The following is a 21,333-nucleotide window of genomic DNA, read 5'->3' as shown; positions in this document are numbered from 1 at the left end:
TAGAAAATAGAGAAAAAGGCAGCAGTGTGGGATTTGGACTGAAGTGGGAAGAAAGGAGGCAGGGGCCTAATTAGTCCTGATATTAGTCTAAATCAGAGGTGATGGAAATGTGAACTAAAGTGGTACCTTTGTTAGTAGAGAGGAGTTGATATAGGAAATGTTATGGAGTTATGCTTCTACAAGCAGCAGCATCATGTGACCCATTTGATACTTGGAATGAAGAAGGGTGAGGTGTCAAGGATAATATCAAGTTTATAAACCTGGGATGTTTCATTAAATAGTGTTACAGCAAGTGCTATAACAAGATTGATGCAATATTTTAAAGCTAAGGAACTACTAAGAAAACCTGGGGAGAAATTAATTTTAAAACTATGCAGAATTTTTTTTCACACGATACTTTCATTTGGCAACTTAACTATCTTACAACAATTTCCTGATGGTGTTCTCCTGAAAGGAATCTACAGTACATTTGGCTCACTGAAGGAGGAACTGAAGAAAGATAACAAATCAGGCTGCTTAGTAAATTCTAGTATTTCATCCATCTGGCTATGTTGCTGTAATTGCAAAGGATTCATTGAATCAATTTCGTGAAATACTGAGAATCTATTATATGTAGGATTTATAGTAATGGAACAATGAAAAAAGTAATCTATCTCCAGACCTAGGATATAAGTTGGAATTCCAGATTTACTGCTTACATGTATGATCTCAGTCATGTCACTTAATGTTTTTAAGTCTTGGTTCTTGTGTCTGTAAAATCAAGGTGCTAAACTAGGGGGCCCTTGCAGTCTGCTTCTATCTCAAGACAATGGAATACTTTGTTATATTTGCTTCCGATGCCTAACACGGGGTTTTACCACATAGTGACTAAATCTCAGTAGTCTTTGGAGACTCCTTTCATAACCATTGATTTTGCTAATAGAGAAAAAATGGAATATGAATATGACACATTTCATGAACATTTTGGAGGTAAAATGTTGTAGCGCTGCAGTGATTTTTCAAAAACTCTGTCAGTGGGTTTGGAGATCATGGTTACTAGAAAGGAATATTCACTCTGGAAACTTGAGCCAATATTCAGAAGCCCACCTGTACAGGGAAGTCATACCTAACCAGTTACCATTCATAAAAAAGAAACTGTGGTACAGAAGAGCTAGACCCATATGTTCTCTCCAGTTGCTTCAAAATTTAACATTGCTATTGGTCTACTTAGGGGCAGCTGGTGATGGGGTGTGTGTCAGGCCTGAAGTCAGGAAGATTCATCTTTTTGAGTTCACATCTGGTCTCAGATATTAATTAGCTGTGTGATTGTGGGTAAGTCACTTAACCCTCTTGTTCTCAGTTTGATCATCTGTAAAATAAATTGAAGAAAAAAATGGCAAACCACACCAGTATCTTTGCAAAGAAAACTCCGAATGGGGTCAATATATTAATTCGTTTTTTCCTTAAAACAACTCTGCAGAGATCAGTGCTATTATTGCCTTCATTATACAGATCAGGGAAGTGAGGCAGAAGTGATGTGCCCAGAGTCACAAAGCTAATATGTGTCTGGGGTCAGATGGGAACTTGGATGTTTTGAATCCATGTCTGGTACTCTATACTCTATACCTATCTACTTTTTTCATCTATTAGAGATTGCATATCTGGAAAATGGGCAGTAGGAAAAGTTGGCTTTTTACCCACCACAAAAACAGGTGAGTAATCAAAACCAACCAGGTGCTTCTGCAATTGAAGAATTTTGGAAAACATGTTGTGTGTTCCTTATATTTACCCAGGTTTTCTATCACAAAAATAAAATGTTCTTTCATTGTACAGGGTTACGCATTAAAATATTTTATTATATGAATCTCCATCAAAAGGAGTTCCATGTTTTTGACCTTTGGCTATTTTGACTTTTCCAAAATTTTTTTGGTTATCTTCTGCCCATAGGCACTTCCTATGGCTCATATTTGTAATAATATTAGCATTTTTATGGTAGTAAGATTAAGCATATTTAAGTGATAAGCAAGGAAATCATTATTTTGATTTGTATTTTTCCTACATACACTTGAAATTGAAGGATTTTTCTTCATGAGTTTGATTTTCCAGTAATGAGATAATTTTTCTTTGGGGAATTTTGAAAAAAAATAAAAAGGATAAAAGTCATTTGTATCATGAAACATTTAAAATATTCCTTGCTATTTGCCTTACACCAATATTAGTGGTATTTGGGAACTTGTGCAAATAGAATATTAGTAGAATGTTTGCTGCTTTATAATAACATGACTTGTTATATTAGGACTTTGTTTTATTTCAAAATATCTGAATAGAGATAGCATCTTATAAGAGGAAGCAAATCAACAACAAAAAATTGAAGATAGTTTATTCCATTTACTTTGGCAAGAATATCACCTTCTTAAAGCCAAGTATTATTTTTATTTCAGCCTTTTTATCCCCAGACACCTCCTACAGTAATCCACACATAGTAGTTACTTAATAAATGTTTGCTTAATTGAACCAAACCACCATTTATCAAACATCTATATTGTACATGGCTACATGAAGTCTAAAATTAGATAAGGCACAATTCTTCTGCCTTCATAGACAGGCCAGGAGCATCACACAGACCTATGGCTCCTCTCCACCCCATCTTGCTCCTCCAACACATTGTCCTGGCTATTTCACCCCCACTGCTCAATCCATCTCCTTCCCCCCTTATCGCCCTGAGTCCTCCCAAGTCTCTTTCTCCCAAGTACCTGTGTGTCCTCATGCTCTGGTGCAGTGTGTACCGTGGCCCCTAGTTACTTGTGCACCTTCGAGCTTCCAAAGCACCCCTCCATTTGCTCTCTGCCTGTTTTACTCTGGGTGCATCTTCCTGCATTTTGCAATTTCAGTAATATTTCTCCAGAGAGGAGGAGGTGCCTTGCCAGTGTTCCAACGTGACTGCCTTTCTCCCTTTCTCTCCCTCCCCTTCCTAAGCCACAGTGATGGAAGAGCAGCCAATTCTCAGGCACGCCTCTGCAGACTCAGACCCCCAACCCCAGACACAGGGAGAGGCTTGTCGCCCAGCAGCCCAATTTATCTAATTCTGGAACAGCTGCAGCGCAGTGCCTGGGGGCTCTTCCCTTCCCCAGACCCTACTCCTTCCCAGTCACTTCACTCATGGAAATGATGAAAGATCTTCCTGGACTAGGGAGTGACACTGCAAAGAGAAGGGAGAAAAAGGAGGGGAAAAAAAGCCAGGCCTTTGGAACAGAGTTGTTTCACAATACAGAAATCCTTGTCTTCAGAGTCCTCAGATGCACCAGAATTTTCAGATGCAGGTCTCTCTTTGGATTCACCAAGCCTTGTGGATCCCTGGGTAATGGCCGGGGTTTTTCAGGTGGCAATTGGATAGGTTAACCAAGTTCAAGGAGAGAAACTTCCCATCAGATGCTTCCAATCTGTGCCTATTCAATTTCTGTGATCCAGCCTAGCCTTAACGATTTATCACCAAATCCAGGGGCCTGGATATGCACCAGATGGGCAAGAGTGACAATAAACTGAACACCTAGAGCAGAGAAGACATAGAAAAAGACGGATTTGTCTTCAAAGTGCTCTCCAAACATGTGGGGTACTGCTATTCAACTGCCACTGAAAGAGTCGGCCAGAGGGAGATTTGCCTGGAAATCAAATTCAGTGCCTGATCTGATGGGTTTTGTTCCAGTAGAGAAGGTAGAGGACCTGAATCCCCTGCCCCCACATAGCTTCCCCAAGATTTCTGTTATCTATCATTGGAGAGAACATCAATTATGATTATGATAGATTTATGAAGGTCCTAGAGGATGACCTGAAGATAAAAGACCCTACTAGGTCAAACCTGCTACCCCTCTTTCTAGGAAATCCCAGGAGAGGTAGCTCAGAATCTGAGGAGGACTATGAGCTCATATCAATACCTGAAGAAGAATTTGAGGCAAAGGAGATGGAAATTCACATCAAGGTAGAATTTTGCTTCCATCAAGTCCACAAAGAGCATAATGAGGAAGAGATTTCCCCAGAGATGGAAAATCCCTTAAGTTCTCCCTTGGACAAGGAGGAATGTAAACACTCTTGGTCATGCACAAAAAGTGTCAGAACTCTTTTGCTCTCCTTCCATGTCCAGAACCTTGATAGGACACATCTTAAAGAGGCTGGAGTGGCCCTAAGGCAAGAACATAGCAGTTAAGAAGAAGCTCAGGAAATGCATGACCATCTCAGCCACCACTCTGGAGAAGGAAGTGGAGTTGAAAGCTCATATTGTTTATTTAAAGTCTTTATGTCTTGACAAAATTGAGAATATGCTAAACAATGACTCCATGTTAAACAATAACTGATTGGGGATTACTCTACTATATTTGTCCTACAGATGGGCAGCATGAAGACCTTAAGTATATAACACCAGAGATGATGTTGGCCATATTAACAGGGAATTTTACCAATATCATTGAGAAATGTGTTATCCTGAACTGTGGACATCCTTATGAATTTGAGGGTGGGCACATCAAGGGTACAGTAAACCTTTCCTTAAAACAAGATTTAGAGAATTTTCTGCTGGCGAATACCATTCTCCCATCATCCCCAACAAGAGGATCATTCTTATTTCTACTGTGAATTCTCCTTGGAGAGAGGACCTCAAATGCCCCACTTCATCAGAGAAAGAGAGAGAGAATCCCATCACTACCTTGTTCTGTACTATCCTGAACTGTACATTCTCAATGAAGGCTACTGTGACTTATTCCCACACAACCCAACATTCCGTGAATTGCAGAATTATTCTCACATAAATCATGAAGACTTAAGAAGGTTTCAGGGGGTTTCCTCTGAAGAGCCACACTGAAGAAAAGACATGATTTTTTATAATCAGACCCCAAGGATATTTGAGTAGAGACAAGAGAACTAGGCATTGTGGGAGTGGTGGGCAGACATGATTCAGGTATCATGCAAAACTTAAAAAATCAAAAAGAATTGCACAGCATGCCTTGGGGGTGACTTAGTTTAGAATATTGTTAGACACTAGGCTGTCCAGTATGTTCAACTGTGAGCTCCCCTTTTGTTACATGGGTTATATGGTGTGGGAGGGAGGAGCTAAGTAAGACCAATATTTTCCACCGTTCTTCCATGTCAAGTACTGAGTTAGGTGCCTCAGAAGCTATTAGTGGAAACTACTCTTCTCCTGATCAGGTGTTGAAATTTTTGTAGGTTTATAGGGTTGACATCTTTATATTCATGCACATTAAAGGCTATTTCTACCACTCTCACACACATGAAAAACACTTAATATGTACCTGTCACAGAAATTCTGCCCAACATGAGTTGGTATGATTTTTTTTTGTCTATTTTTGAATGTGTTATTTTCTTCAGTATTTCTTGGGGTTTCTGTTTGCAAGTTGTTGACTCATTTTTCATGATTTTCTTGCATCACTCTCACCTCTCTTCCTAGTTTTTCCTCTACTTCTCTTACTTGATTTTCAAAATCATTTTTTGAGACATTCCATGGCCTGAGACTGATTCATAATTTTCTTGGAGGCTTTGGATGTAGAAGCTTTGACTTCCTTGTCTTCTTCTGGTTGTATGTTTTGATTGCTTTTGTTACCAAAATCAGTTTCTATAGTCTGATTTTTTAATGCTGTTTATTCATTTTTCCAGTAGAATATGTGACCTTCTATCTCCTTGTAAAGATAGTACTCTACTTTCCATGGGGTTGGGTTAGGTGTAGGTGTACTATCCCAGGCTACAGCGGTTTTGTGGAGCTGTTTTCATAGATACGTCTAAGGACCTGTAAATTTTCAGTTCTTCCAAGGTATTATGTGCAAGGGAGAGGTGTTCACTACTCTTGTGGTGTGTGCTCTTGTCTGTGAGTGGCCCCAAGAACACTTTTCTGCATTGGAACTATGAGGAAGATTCCATCTCCATCACTGCCACAAGCTGCACCATGACAGCACTTCTCCTCACTGCAGGACCACCACCTAGGATTGTGACCCAAATCCAAGTCCAGGCAAAGCAAGAGAAACCTGCTTCCTTGCCAGCAAAAAAGATCCCTGCAATCCCCCTCTTATCAATTACTTGATTTCCCACTGTCTGTGGTACTAGAGCTCCTGAAGCAGTGCTGTTGTCACTGCTGCTGCCACCTCTGCTGCCTCATGGCTGGGACCGGACATTGTTCCTCCGCCACCCATATCCCACAGAGATTCAGAGGTTTCCCACTGACCTTCTATGTTCTATTTGTCATTTGTGGAGTGAGAAGTCTGGAAATTGCCACAGCTGCCAATGATTAAGTCCCCTAAGGTTTGCTCTGACCCTATATTTGCTGGCACAGCCCACACTGGACTGTGTTCCATTCCCAACATGGTGCAACAAATCTTTCCTGTCAATCATCCAGGTTGTCTTGGGCTGCAGATTTGTTTCTCTCTGTCATCTGTTGGGTTCTGTAACTCTAGAATTTGCATAGAGTAATTTTTACAGGTATTTGCAAGGTTTGGGGGGAGAGCTCAAGAAATTTTCTGCTTTCCACCAAGCTAAGCCTTTCCACCACCTGCCCCTAAGATCTTTTATTTTTTTTTGTATAGTTTTTTTTCCTGTATATTCTTGTCACCTCTTCTTAGTCTCTTCTACTTTTGTTAAATCCCTACTATTTTTGCCTTTCATCATGCCCTTTTTTGCATGATATGTTTCCTTGATATCTCAGGTGATCATTATAAATTCTATTGTAGGCAAGATGAAGTAGGCTTCATAGTCAAAAAAGGGAAAGAAAAGCAGCACGGGAGAATAATTTCAAAAAAGGATAGAAGAGGGGCGGCCAGGTAGCACAGCGAGTAAGAGCACCAGCTCCAGTGTTGGGACGACCTGGAGATCGAACCCCGGGCTCAGACACTTAGCACCCACCCAGAAACACCTGGCCGTGTAACCTTGAGCAAGGTACTTAACCCCGATTGCTAAAAAAAAAAAAAGGATAGAAGGATTTCTGTTCAAATCCAAGGTAAAACATTCAACATCTCAATGTTGATTATTCTTCAATCATCATTGCCAGAGAATAAAGCTCCTCAGTTCTATGAAGTCTTATAATAACTTCTATAAATAACACCCCCACCCCAATAAAAGATATAACATTTATTATAAAAGATTGGGATGCTAAAGTAGGAAATCAAAAGATAATTGGAATAACAATCAAATTTGTCCATGGAGTACAAAATAAAGCAGTGTAAAGACTACCAGAATATTGTGAATATAACTCCCTTGCTCATAGCAAACACCTTTTTTTTGATAACCCAAAGACAACTCTACAAATGATATTCTGGTCAATATTGAAATTCTTGCCCATGGTGATTGCCTGTGTCTTGACTTTTATAGTGGATTTCTGCTTCTGGAATACAGAGGGCTCCCACCCACACTGCTGAGGCTGGGAGCTAGGGGCTTGGTTGTTTACTTTGTGTTCTGTAGCCTCTGGGTGTTCAGACTGAGGCCAAAGCCAGCACTCTCAGTGTTTCCACTGGGTTACCCTGAGGCTCAAAGAGGAATGTGTGGGGGATGGGTGGTCTGGCCACTTCAGGTTTTCTCATCTGTGCCCCTAAGCTACAGCTCAGGCAGGCTCAGCATCTGGTTGCCGGCAGTGCTCCTGTCTGTAGATTCCTCTGGTTGTGCTAAGGCTCTCTTGGGCTTCTCTTGTTAATGCTTGCTGGCTCCACCCAGCTGGGCTGCAGGATCTCCAGCTTGTCTGCTGAGATGGGGTTTGTTGGGATGAAGATGCAACATGAGAGGATCAGAGAAGGAGAAAGAGAAGACTATTTTGAATTTTTAGAGAAAAGAGCAGCAGGGCCAGGTCAATGACTGATGAAAAGTAAAAAAAAAAATAAGACCAAGAAAAGTTCGCTTTGACCAATAAAATCTCGTTGGCAACTTGGAGAAGGCAAGTTCAGTTGAATTTTGGATGAAAATCAAAGTGAGGCTGTGGACAGTTGAAAAGAGGAGGGAGGCAGTAGAGACACCTACTATGATCATCTTCTTTTTTAAATTTACTTTTAGTTTACAATGTTCAGTTCCACAATTCCGTGAGTTCCCAATGTGGATGGTCTTCTTAAAGAGATTATCCACAAAAGGCAGGATACATAGGGCTAATATATGTAAAGTGCACGAATTATTGCATGTTTATAGCATAATAGATGATTTTACTAAAGCAGTCATTAAAATACATATTAAACATCTGCTATATGTAAAGCATTGAGTAGAGTGCTCATATATGACAATGAAAAAATAAGTACCTAGGTGAAGAAAACAAATTATGATTATGACACACTCTATTAGATTAGAATGTGAACACCTTGAGGGCAGGAACCATTTTTCCCACTCTTTATATCCCTACTACTTAGCACAGTGTCTGAAACAAACCCTTAAACATGTATTGGATGACTAAAAAATAGAATGTTAAAAAAAAGGCAAAAGAGAGATCTTGACAAAATACTTAGCAGAAGAAGAAAGATATCACATTAAGCTAAAGTGAGATTTTAAAAAGGCATCGTGGAAGAAGTGATATGCAAATTGTGACTTACAGGAACAGTATGATTTCAATAGAGGTCTGAAGGAAGTATTAATTATACATGGTTGATAGCTTTGGTAAATGTACAACATAAAAAATGTGTTGGACAATTCTAATACAAACTCCCAAAGGAGAAAGAAAAAGAAATCTGTTCTATATTTATTAACAAATGAATCCTATAAAACATAAAAAAACCCAAAGAATTCTTCTGCTATGTAAAATTTTCACTGATATAAAGAAAAAGGGATCAAAATTGCCATTGTTATACAAATAGGATCCTGCCAGTTAAAGCAAGGAGAGATAATGCAAAGAAAGTGACCAATTGAGAAACATCATTAATGCATATTAAAATAAAACATTAGCCAAAAAACCTGCAGAAAACATTTGATACCTGAAGCATCTTCAATTTCATCCATGGTGTAATCTTTCCAATGTAGTAAATTGTAAATGTTCTAAACCTGCTTCTGATGTGTAATTCTTTTTCAAGTTATTCTTTCTTTTCCTTCCTCTTCTTTTCCTTTCCTTTTTCTTCCTCTTCTTTTCTTTTCCTTTCTGTTCTTTTATTTTTCCCCAAAGTTCTCTGGGGCATTGTTTAGTTCTATTGATATTATACATATATCAATAGCAATACAGTTATTGCAATTTTTATTTTGTTATTCTTTCTCATGCTACATGACTAGCCTGTTGGGTGGGGGACAGGGAAGTGTCATATCTCTCAGAGAATCATTTACTCCACTTCAATAGTGTATTTTTAATTTGCCTTTCATACACATCACACACTTTCTATTGTCCTTTGGGGTATCATCAGCTTCAGTTCCTTGGTGATTATTGCATTCTATGATGCACTAGAATATAATATTATAGGAAGAATATTGTTATTTTCATTTAAAAGAGAGATCTTTGTTTTATGAAGCAGTTTGAGGTTATTAAAACTGCCACTTATTTTCTGAAAGCAAATAGATATAAAAGGGTACTAAAATAGCTTTAACATAATTATTCCAGGAATATATGAATGGTTCAAAATTAGAAAAAAAATTTACATTAAAAATCATATAAATAGCATTATATATAAATATTGATAATCTATGAACAATAGACCTATTTATGTGAACTATTATATATCTAAAATAGATACTATAAACTTTTAAAAGTTTAATGTTAAATAACAAATGTTAATAAATAAATAAAAATGTTAATAATACAGAAAAATTATTCACAAAACAGCTTTTATTAATGTTAAAATTTGTAAGTATATAAATAATTATCAAAAATATTTTAGTTAAGCTGAAACTGGGTGATGCAGTGCTTAGAGCACTGGGCCTGGAGTCAGGAGGACCTGTGTTAAAATCTGGCTGCAGACAATTAACATTTACTAGCTATGTGACCTTGGGCAGGTCACTTTAGTCCAATTGCCTTCCCCCCTTTAAAAAGCAAAAAAAAAAAGTTAATATGAATCAAATTATGCCTACACAATAAAGAGATGACAAATCTTTAAGAAATAATGTTAGATTCTTTGTAAATATTGTCAGAGTTAAATCAAAGATGTCCACTTTCTCCACTATCATTTGAAATTGTGTTAGGGATGTTATTTATAGGACTAGGAAAAAGAGAAAGAAAGAATTTGAAAGAATTAGGAAAGGAAAAAATTCTATATTTTAGATGCTATGATTGTTTATTTAAAGAATCCTTAAAAAATACAAGGGAAAATCTAATAGAAGAAAATTTAACTTAATATATCAACAAGGTAAATTAAAGGACTAGGGATTAACCTGCCATGACATTCCATGCTTAAATAAATAGAAGAATAAAATATTTTTATGGAGTAAAACATGGCAGATAATTGTAATGATATTTAATGTTCATGACTGGACCATGACAAAATACTAAAAATATTCTTATCATCCCTTATTGTTGTTTTTCTTTTCTTTTTTTTTTTCATTTTGGAAGGCAATTGGGGTTAAGTAACTTGCCCAAGGTTATGTTGCTATTTTTTTGTGTTTCTGAGGCAAGAACCAAACTCGGGGCCTCCTGACTCTGGGGCTGGTGCTTTACTACCTGTGCCACCTAGCCTCCGCTGTTGTTTTTCTTTTAAGATTAAATATGATATCAGTCATATTGCTAAAGGGAGGGGAGTCAAGATGGTGGAGTAGTAGCAGGACCTCCCCACCTGGCTCCAGCTTCCACCTTCCCCAATCAATGTAAAAAAGGGGACTCTAAACAAACTTTGGAGCTTGCAGAACCCACAAAAGGAGACAGACAAGCTAACCTCCCACTGAGGATAGCCAGGCAGCCTGGCAGGAATTGGCCAGCTCAGTGATCTGGGAGCCAAACCCAGCCCTAAGCCGAGGCTTTAGCCCCAGGGTAGGCATGAACAGCCTCAAGCCATCCAGATCAGAAGCAGCTGTGGCAATTTCCAGATTTCCATCAGCAGATAGATGGAAAGGACAAAGTGAAAGGTCAGTGCAGTCTGGATTTTGGGATCCAGTAAGTGGGAGGGAGTAGGCTTTTGCTCCCAGGGTGAGAAGCCGCTGAGATGCTCGCAAAGCCAGCCAGCTCCACGTGGCAGGTTCAGCTCCTGGCCTGCAGAGTGTAGGGAGACCAAGCACCAGTCTAAGGGGTAACTCTTGCTTTAACCTTCTTGGATCTGGATTGCAGTCTAGGGTGGAGGTCCTGGGGTGTGTGTCCAGCTTGCCAGAGCATGTGAAGACATCAGAGAGGGCTCTCATCTAATACCTCCAGCAGCTGAGAAAACCCCAGCGTTTGGGATGAAAGCTCCCCTATCTGGTGGCAGAGTCCTAGTGTGGCAAAAAGCCCAGGGGTCAAGTGACTGAGGGGAAACATGACCAGGGAAATGAAACAATGCAGACAGAAGATTCCAACATTAGATTCCTATTTGGGGAACAAAAAGCAGCAAAGCATAAAACAGGAGAAAGACAGTGAAGTCACAATTCCTGCACCAAAAGATTCAAAGGAAAATACCAGCTGGTTACAGGCCATAGAGGACCTTAAGAAGCAGATAAGAGAATTGGAGGAAAAATTGGGAAGAGAAATGAGAACAATGCAATAAAATTAGGAAATGAGAGTCAACAACCTGACTGAGGAAAATAATACCTTAAAAAATAGACTAACTCAAAAGGCAAAAGAGGCTCAAAAAGTCAATGAGGAGAAGAATGGCTTAAAAAGCCAAATTCACCAGATGGAAAAAGAATCTGAAAAGCTCACTGAGGAGAATCATTGCTTCAGAATTAGATTGGAGCAAATGGAAGCTAATGACTTTATGAGAAATCAAGATGCTTTTAAATAGATCCAAACAAATGAAAGAATAGAAGGCAATGTGAAATATCTCATGGGAAAAACCACTGACCTGGAAAATACATCCAGGAGAGATAATTTAAAAAGTATTGGACTACCTGAAAGTCATGATCAAAGTAAGAACCTAGAAATCATCCTCCAGGAAGTTCTCAAAGAAAACTGCCCTGATTTTTTAGAAAGACAGGCAAAATATATCACCTCCTGAAAAAGATCCCATAAAGAAAACTCCTAGGAATATTATAGCCAGGTTCTGGAATTCCCAGATTAAGGAGAAAATATTAAAAGCAGCTAGGAATAAATAATTTGAATATTGTGGAAACACAATCAGGATAACCCAGGATCTGGCAGCTTCTACATTGAGGGATCAAAGGGCTTGGGATATGATATTCCAGAGGCCAAAGGAGATGGGATTAAAACTGAGAGTCACCTCCCCTTAAAAACTGATTAGCATGTTTGAGGGGAAAATATGGTCATTCAGTGGAATACAGGACTTTCAGGCATTCTTGCTGAAAAAACCAGAGTTGAATAGAAAATTTGACATTCAGATACAAGAAGCAAGAGAAGCATGAGAAGGAATTGACAATAGAAGCATGAAGAGGAAGAGTGAAGTATCCAGGACAATGGTAAGATTACAAACCTGGGAAAGCCCATGCTTTTGACAAAAATTGGGAAGTTTAGAAGATCAGAGGAGTTGGAGGAAAAGATGAGTTCAACTTTGAATGTGTTGAGTATTAGGTATCTCTAGGACATCCATGGTACAATAACCAATTGGTAAATAGTAATTTGGAACTGAAGCTCAAGGAAGACTGGGGCTGAATATATTAATCTGTGAGTCTTGTGGGGAAAAAATAGATAAACCTAAAGGAGGTAATGAGGTTATCAAGAGAGAAAATATAGATAGAGAAGAAGACCCACAGTTAGGGAGTATAATCTGGATGATGAATCAGCTAAGGAGATCTGGAAGGAGCAGTCGGTCAACTAAGAGGAGAACCAGAAAGGAGTAATGTCACAAAGACCCAGAGAGGAAAGCATGTCTAGAAGAAGGTGGTCAGCAGTGTCAAATGCAGCTGCATCCGATAGGTCAAGAAGCATGAGGACTAAGCAAAGACCATCAGATCTGGCAATTAAGAGATCATTAGTAATTAGTAATTTTGGAGAAAGCAGTTTCAGTTAACTGATGAGAGTAAAAGCCAGATTGCAAAGATGTGAATGAATCAACTGTCCAAAAAAGAAAGGGAAGTGAATTTTCTCAACTCTTCTCTAGGACTAAGCTTCATGGTCAGTAATTACAGATATGAATTATTCAATTTAAGTTTTATTGTCCAATATTTACATGGTTGTAGTCATTGTGTATATATGTTTTCCTGGATATGCTTACCTCACTCTTCATCAATTCACAGAAGTCTTCCCACTGAAAATAGGTTTTTTAACAAAATTTTTGTTCCATCAAGGAGAATAAAGCCACCCCTCTTGGAATATATAAAAAAAAGTTGTTAAAGGGATACTTCACGGATTTGAACAAAATAACATAATTTCATTTGGAGTAATAAAATGCCAAGGATATCAAGTGATATAATGAATTAGTTTTATTGATTTTTACCTTTTTTCTTTATTATGAACTCAAAAAGGAACATTTTGATATGGAAATGAAAACATAAAAGTGGAATGTATACGCAACTGTACCAAAACTGACTCCGTCTGTGGCCCATTCTGAACCTCCTCTTGTTCCCTTCTGTATATTTTTAAATTATTTCCTGATGTTCCTTTCCTTCTTTTCTTCTGCACTCCACCCCCACCTACTGTAGGGGCATCACTGAATTGCTACCTACCAATCATCCAATAACCCCACCAATATAAACTTTAATTTTCTATTATGCACTTATTAGTGTATTTATTTTATTTGTCCCTCCTCCATGACTGCAGGGTGTTTTTTTTAGAGGAAAGACATATACAGCCTTCAATGTATACAATTATGTACTGCCAATGCAATATTTACAGCACCCACAATCACAATAAATATCATGACTAAAAGTATCACATGACATTTGATGACAAAATACACAAGACTCTCCGGATAGAGTATAGAACTGAAGCAGTTATTTAGATACTAGAAAACTGAATCCCAAAACCAATAAGTCAATTCCATCGTAGTACCAAAAGATATTCAGAAGCCATGATAACACTGAGAACCACAGCATACTTCAGACTTCCCACTTACCAATACAAGATCAATATTTACTCATTAGTCTGATTCCTTGCTTGAGTGTCCTCTCTCCCCTGCCATCTTGCTGGCTCTGACTACCAGTTTCCTGTGGGCTCTGCTTCCCTTCAGCAAACTCTTCCTACCACATGCTTCATGTGACTATATTTAGCCTATTAGGGTATAGAATTTATCTTCACAGCAGGGAAGCTTCCTGTGGGCTCTGCTACACTCCATCAAGTTCCCTCCATCACAGGTTCTAAATGATTATATTCAGCCTATTAGGGGGAAGAGTTTACTTTCAAAGTAGGGGAGGTCTTCAAGTTCTCCCCTAGGTCTATTAAGGGGCAGTTAACACCTTTAAATTCCCATTCCCATTACAACTTATACACTGAAAAAAATAACTTCATATGGATATAATGGCAAAGAAACTGGAAGGACAATGATTGGTGCTACCAAGATCTGGAATTCTATTGCAAAGCAATAATTAAGGAATATGGAAGTTAATCAGGAGAAGAGTTAAGCAAGACCCAGTGGAAAAAATGCATTAACATTAATTTTCAGTTAACATCTCATCAAATATTACTGAGAAAGAAATGTTTATTTTTAAATAAGACCTGCTTGGAAAACTAGAAAAGTGACTGGTTAACATATGTATAGATAGTCTTCTTCTATTTTGTATAACAATTTCCAAATAAATAAATGGAAATCTTTGGGAAATTGAAAAACTTGGAAAATTTTGTAGTTCTTTTGATGAAACTTCTCCCCACCAAAAAAAAAAAACCCTCTCCTCCTCCCTAAAACATACACATTTTCAAGTATATTCTTCCATGTTGTGGTGTCATAAGTTAATTGAATTAAATTGAACTGAGGGACATTCTTCCAAACTGATTGTGGTATTTCCCATGTATGGGTCCCTCTTTGTAATTCATATGGGGCAGGTCAGTGGCACAATACATAGAAGTCTGGTCCTGGTGTCAAGACAACTTGCGTTCAATTCTAGCTCCAGACACTTCATAGCTTTTTTACCCTGAACAAGTCATTTCACCTTTGTTTACCTCAGTTTCTTCTTTTGTCAAATGGGGATAATAATAGCACTTGTCTCCTAAGGTTGTTAAGGGTATCAAATAAAATAATATTTTTAAAGCACTTAGCACAGCACCTGGAACATAGCAAGTGCTTTATAAATGTTAGCTATTTATTTTGCATGTTCACTCTTCCCAATTATGGTATATAAATTTGCACATTTTACTTTCCTATCTTATTAAATACCTTTGTTTTGAACTGATTGATGTCTTCTAGTATTCTAGAGAAAAAAGTGAATATATTTGTAAGTGCTTGAAATCTATTGTTGTAAGTAGATGAATTTACAGAGCAACTTAAACTTGAATGGGGGGCCATATGTGAGAGATAGTGTCTTAGTATGATAATACTGAGAATGGGATGATTAAAATGATGATGATGATGATAGAATCAGAATAGGATACTGAAAAGTAAAAGTTCGACTGGGAGGAAGAGAGGTTAGAGGAACAGCTTTAGGGAAGTAAAGGGGGAAAATAATATCAAGGTAGAGTTAGTTGACATTACTAGATGTTGGTGTGAGGTTAAGGGTAATGGGGGCTAAAAATTTCCATTAAACTTAACATTAAGGATCTAAGAGGGCAATTTCAGTAGCATGCAGAGGTGAAAGTTATTTTGTAGAGGTTTGAGGAAAGAGGGAGTGGTGAGTCTAATAAAGAAAGTCTTAAATATATATTTTTTGTCACAATCAAGTATAAGTACATGGAACTATTTTGAAAAAAAACAATATAATTGACTTTTTGGTTGGAAGAAGAGGGAAAGATGTATTAGAATAACAATGGGATATAAAAGCAAAAGATATTAATAGTTTTTTAATAAAGCACTATCACACTTCACCAAATAATATCTGAGAAAACTAAGTAGTAGTTTGCTGAGAGAAGAAAAAAATAGACTAGCATCTTATATACTACAGAAAATTCCAAATTGATCAACTATATAAAAATTAAAATGTTCATAATGTGGAAGAACAAACCACCAGCAGCTATGCCCATTTCCATATTCATCAATACACAGATGTGAAGGACAAAGTGAAAGGTCAGTGCAGTGTGGACTTTGGGACCAGTAGTTAGGAGTGCATAAGCTTTTGCCCCAGGGGCAAGAAGCTGCTGAGATGCCATACCAGCACCATGTTGCAGCTTCAGCTCTTGGCCTGCAAAGAGTAGCGGGACCAAGCAACCAGTCAGAGGGTAATTGCTCTTGCTTTAATCTGCTTAGATCTGGATTGTCATCTAGGGTGGAGGTCCTGGGGTGTGTGAACAGCTTGCCAGAGTGTGTGGATGACTCAGAGAGGGCACCCAACTAATACCTCAGGTAGCTGAGAAAACCCCAGTATTTGGGACAGAAGCTCTACTGTCTGGTGAGAGTCCTACTGAGGCAAAATGCCCAGGTGTCCAGTGACTGAGGGGTGACATGACCAGGCAAAGGAAGCAAAAGAAACAGAAGACTCCAACATTAGACTCTTATTTTGGGGACAAAAACCAGCCAAGCATGATACAGGAGGAAGACAGTGAAGTCAGAATTCTTTCACCAAAAGATTCAAAGAAAAATACAAGCTGGTTACAGGCCATAGAGGACCTTAAAAAGCAGATAAGAGAAGTGGAGGAAAAATTGGGAAGAGAAATGAGAAAGATGAAAGAAAATTATGAAATGAGAGTCAACAGCCTGACTGAGGAAAATCACACCTTATAAAACAGACTGACACAATTGGCAAAAGAGCCTCAAAAAGGCAATGAGAAGAGAAATGCCTTTGAAAAGCCAAATTTGCCAGATGGAAAAACAATCTCAAAAGTTCAATGAGGAGAATCGTTCCCTCGGATTTAGATTGGAGTAAAGGGAACCTAGTGACTAAGAGAAATCAAGATGATGTTAAACAGATCCAAACAAATGAAAGAATAGAAGGCAATGTGAAATATCTCATGGGAAAAACCACTTAGCTGGAAAATAGTTCCAGGGGAGATAATTTAAAAATTATTGGACCTGAAAGCCATGATTAGGGAAAGAACCTAGAAATCATCCTCCAAGAAATTCTCAAGGAAAACTGCCCTTATGCTTTAGAACCAGAAGGAAAAATAGAGGTTGAAAGAATCCACCAATCACCCCCTGAAAATGATTCCCAAAAGAAAACTCCTAGAAATATTATAGCCAGGTTCTGCAATTTCTTGATCAAGGAGAGAATATTAAAAGCAGCCAGGAAGAAACTTTTTGAATATTGTGGAAAAACAATCAGGATAACACAAGATCTGTCCCCTTCTACACTGAGGGATCAAAGGGCCTCGAATAGGATATTGTGGAGGGCAGAGGAGCTGGGATTAAAACCAAGAATCACCTACCCAGTAAAACTAAGTATCATATTTCAGGGGAAAATATGGTCATTCAGTGGAATAGAGGACTTTCAAGGATTCTTAATGAAAAATCCAGAGTTGAATAGAAAATTTGACATTGAGATACAAGAAGCAAGAGAAGCTTGAGAAGGTAAACAAGGAAAAGAAATCATAAGCCTCAGATCAAAGTTGACCTATTAACATACATGGAAAAATGATATTTGTAAATTATGAAACTTTTCTCAGTATGAAAATAGTTGAAGGGAATACATATATACATATAGGAGGGTATACGGGCAGATGAATACATGTGTGAATGTGTGTATATATGCTTACAGTTATACATAGATAGAGGGCACAAGACCCATTTAACAGCAAGGGATGATACTTAAAAGGGGAAATTAAGAGGTGAAAGAGGAATATAATGAGAGGAGATGTAGAGAGACAGAATGCGGTAAATTATCTCATAAAGAAGAGGCAAGGGAAAATGGTTACAATGGAGGAGAAGAATAGGAAGGCAAAAGGGCATGGGTCAACCTTATTCTCATTAAATTTGCCTCAGAGAGGGAATGAAATACACAATATATAGAGTATCTCACCCTACAGGAGAATAGGGAAAGTGGATGAGAGGGAGTTTGATGGAAGGGAGGGCAGGCTGGGGGGGAGGGAAGTTGGAATCACTCACATTTGAAAAGGGATGGGATCAAAGTAGAGAAAAGAGCACATAGGTTGTGGGATAGGAGGGAGGGAAATATAGTCAGTCTTTTACAATTTATCTACTTTGTTAATATTTTGCATTAGCTACACATGTACAACCTATACTGAACTGCTTATCTTCCCAGAAAAGTTGGGTGAAAAGGGAGGAAAGGAATGAATCTGGAATTCAAGGTTTTATAGTCAAATGTTTAAAATTATATATACATGTATACTACTATTAATACTATCTTACATGTAATTGGGAAAGAAGGTATAAAGGCACTGGGGCATAGAGATCCACCATGCCCTACTAGAAAAATCGAAGGGGTATGGGAGAGAGCAGGTAGGAGGAGGGGATATACTATGGGACTGCTATTCTGCAGTGGTGGGTAGGGGAAAAACGGGGAGAAAATTTGTACTCAAAATCTGGTGGAAATTACTGATGTAAATTGGAAGTTAATACAGCATTTTTAAAATGAAAAAAAAATAATCCTTTTGTTATGATCCGGTTCTTGACCTGACCAGTGCCTTAACACTCCCACTTCAAAAATACTCAGAATATATAGGTATGGACTTTTTGAATGGACATGGAAAAAAAAGTTCCTAATAAGTTTTAGCTTCAAGCAATGGTATCAAACTCAGAAAGAAAAGCCACTAAACTGTACATAAGATCCCTGTATTGAATTAGAAAACTATATAATAACATTATCTATGTTGTATTTTTTATTTACTTTTTGAAATATTTATCGATTCCATCTTAATCTGGTGCTGCTAATGCAGTGATGGCGGTATGACTTCATATTTGCCACCTCTGACTTTTGTGTTGCCAAAATCTGTGCATCCAGAAGAAAGAAGGAACCATATAGACTCAGGAAAATTGTTCAACATCTCTGTTTACACATCTATAAGGGAATTACTGAAATCATATATACATGCATACATACATATACATATATACACATACACATATACATACCCACAGAGACATATATGGACAGTCAGCACCTCTATTTTCTTTATGTTAAAATGGTTATAAGAAATAGTATGGTTTGACTCAGAGGCATTAGGAAGATTTGGGTTTAAATTCCACTTCAGACATATACTGACTATATGTCCCTGAGCATGTTACTTAATCACAGTGTTTCAGTTAACTCAATAATATTACTGATGATGATATTAATGACAATGACAATATTTTATAATGCTTTGAGGTTTTCAAAACCCTGTGTATACATGATATAATATAAAGCTAGCATGAGTCTAACGAATTATGTTAATAATATCTCCATTTTATGAAAGAAAAAAGAAAAGAAATGGTTTACCTAGAGAAATACAGCTATCAAGTTTCCAAGGTATGATTTAAGTGAGGTCTTCCTGACTCCATATATATCATTCACTTCACTATGCTATTTAGAATTGCTGAGCAGTAGTCTGCCTTGCATTAGAAGAGTGTATTTCCTCAGCAAAAGTTCTCTATTCCAATGAAATCACATATTTAAACCAAAATAATAATGAGAATAATGAGAATATCAGTTTTCAGTTTTTTGGGTGTGTTAATCAGTTGCACCTTCATAACGAACAGCATTTCCTTCATTTTCTAATACATTTCACCTCTCTACCTCAGTTCAAAAGAATGGAAAAGAGATGAAATGACGATTCAGGCCTTGATTTGGAATTTTCCCATTGTAAACCACAGAACACCATTTAGCTGCTGGTAATGATATATTTAAAGCAATAAGTAAAATCTCATTTGTTCTGTTTCCATTCTGTGTTAATTGTAGCTTTGTTTGAACTGTTTAATGTTCTAGATACATATGTACATTTGGGTGGAACTCAATTATTAATTTTATTTGAAATGGTAACAAAACACTGAATTGGCTCTGCCACTTATATGTCTTCCAGTTTTAGGTAGTGCACAGCAGTACTTATCTTCATTGACTGAATAATAGACATCTGACTACAATAATACTTATGTAACATTTAAGTTCAAATAATTTCAGACCTGGAAGGACACTTAAAATTACAGTACAAACTGTCTTTATACTAATGATGAAGTTGAAAATCAAAGCGATTTAATGATTTTCCTGAGGTCAAAAGATCATTTAGTAGAAGATATGGATTTACAACTAATATGTTCTGTTGTGATGTTGTCGGGTTCTTGCCATGTCTAGTGCCTCACAACTTTCTTAAGTAAAAAAAAAATGTTCATGATATACAGGTGTGAAATTTTTGTGTGTTCCACAAACATGTTTCTCAAACTTATACCATACATTCAAACATTTGTTTTTGGCCATTCTAACTTCGCCCCACCTTCATATTGACATCACACTGAAATTGATAAAGTGTCGATATATGGTGTATCACCTAACTCGGAATAAGAGAGTGGAGATTTGAATCCCAACTTATTGGTTATTTTGGGGACCTATAACTCCTCTTTGGGTCTCTGACAGCCTCTCTGAGTTCAGGTCTGATGTAACAGGATACAGAGCAATCAGCAATATGTGCTGATCTCAACTGTGGTCAGGGCACCCTAACCTCTAGGAAGTTCCAAGATGCCCAGATTGTGTGCTGTCACACAATTTACCCTGTTACATTGAGATTAATATTGGAGACTAAGGGTAAATGTTCAGGAGTACGCAAGCTGTTCTGGACACAGCCTCCCTGTTCTCTGATTGCCCCCCCCCCTTCGCTCATGAGGTGTCCACGAGCTCTGCAAGTGCACTTTGGGGATTTAAGGGCTAAAGTATGAGGGCAAAAGGAGGAGAGATGTAACAACATGCCTATCCTGCCAATAAAGCTGTGCTTCTTTCCATTTCCACTGGCTCGACTTCTCCTTTATGTGAACATGCAGGACATGACCAGATTGTGCACTGAAGATCTGGGAAAGGTAAGACTCAGCTAGAATGCCAAGGATCATTGCAGGTTGTAACCTATGGACTCTGGAAAAAACTTTTTGGAAATCTCTCTAAGCCTCACATTCCTCATCTGTAAAATGACAGGAATGGACTGAGTGTTGAATCATCTTTATCTCCAAACCTATGAAACCCAAAAGCTAGCGTTATTTCCTGGGTCACTATATGACATCTAATAAAATTGCAAGTTTAAAATAATCTATAGAAGATCATTTCCCTTGCCTGAGTCTTACTTCATTGTACTTATGGAATAGTTAATAAGCAATTATAAAAACATTACTATGTGTA

The 21,333-nt window shown here is 37.7% G+C and overlaps 1 protein-coding gene and 1 pseudogene across 1 annotated transcript in view; both read left to right on the top strand.

The window, feature by feature from the left end:
- The window catches only part of LINGO2 (leucine rich repeat and Ig domain containing 2), a 1,702,561-nt gene that overhangs the window by 45,993 nt on the left and 1,635,235 nt on the right, over window positions 1-21,333 (top strand). The window lies entirely within an intron of this gene.
- LOC138162990 (M-phase inducer phosphatase 2-like) lies at window positions 3,656-5,066 on the top strand (annotated as a pseudogene).

The sequence above is a fragment of the Petaurus breviceps genome, unplaced genomic scaffold (genome assembly GCF_028583685.1).
Source record: "Petaurus breviceps papuanus isolate PSGF00001 unplaced genomic scaffold, PetGlider_PUasm1.0 125, whole genome shotgun sequence".
Classification (NCBI taxonomy): Eukaryota; Metazoa; Chordata; class Mammalia; order Diprotodontia; family Petauridae; genus Petaurus; species Petaurus breviceps.
The sequence above is the reverse complement of the archived record's forward strand: the minus strand, read 5'-3'. Positions and strand labels throughout refer to the sequence as shown.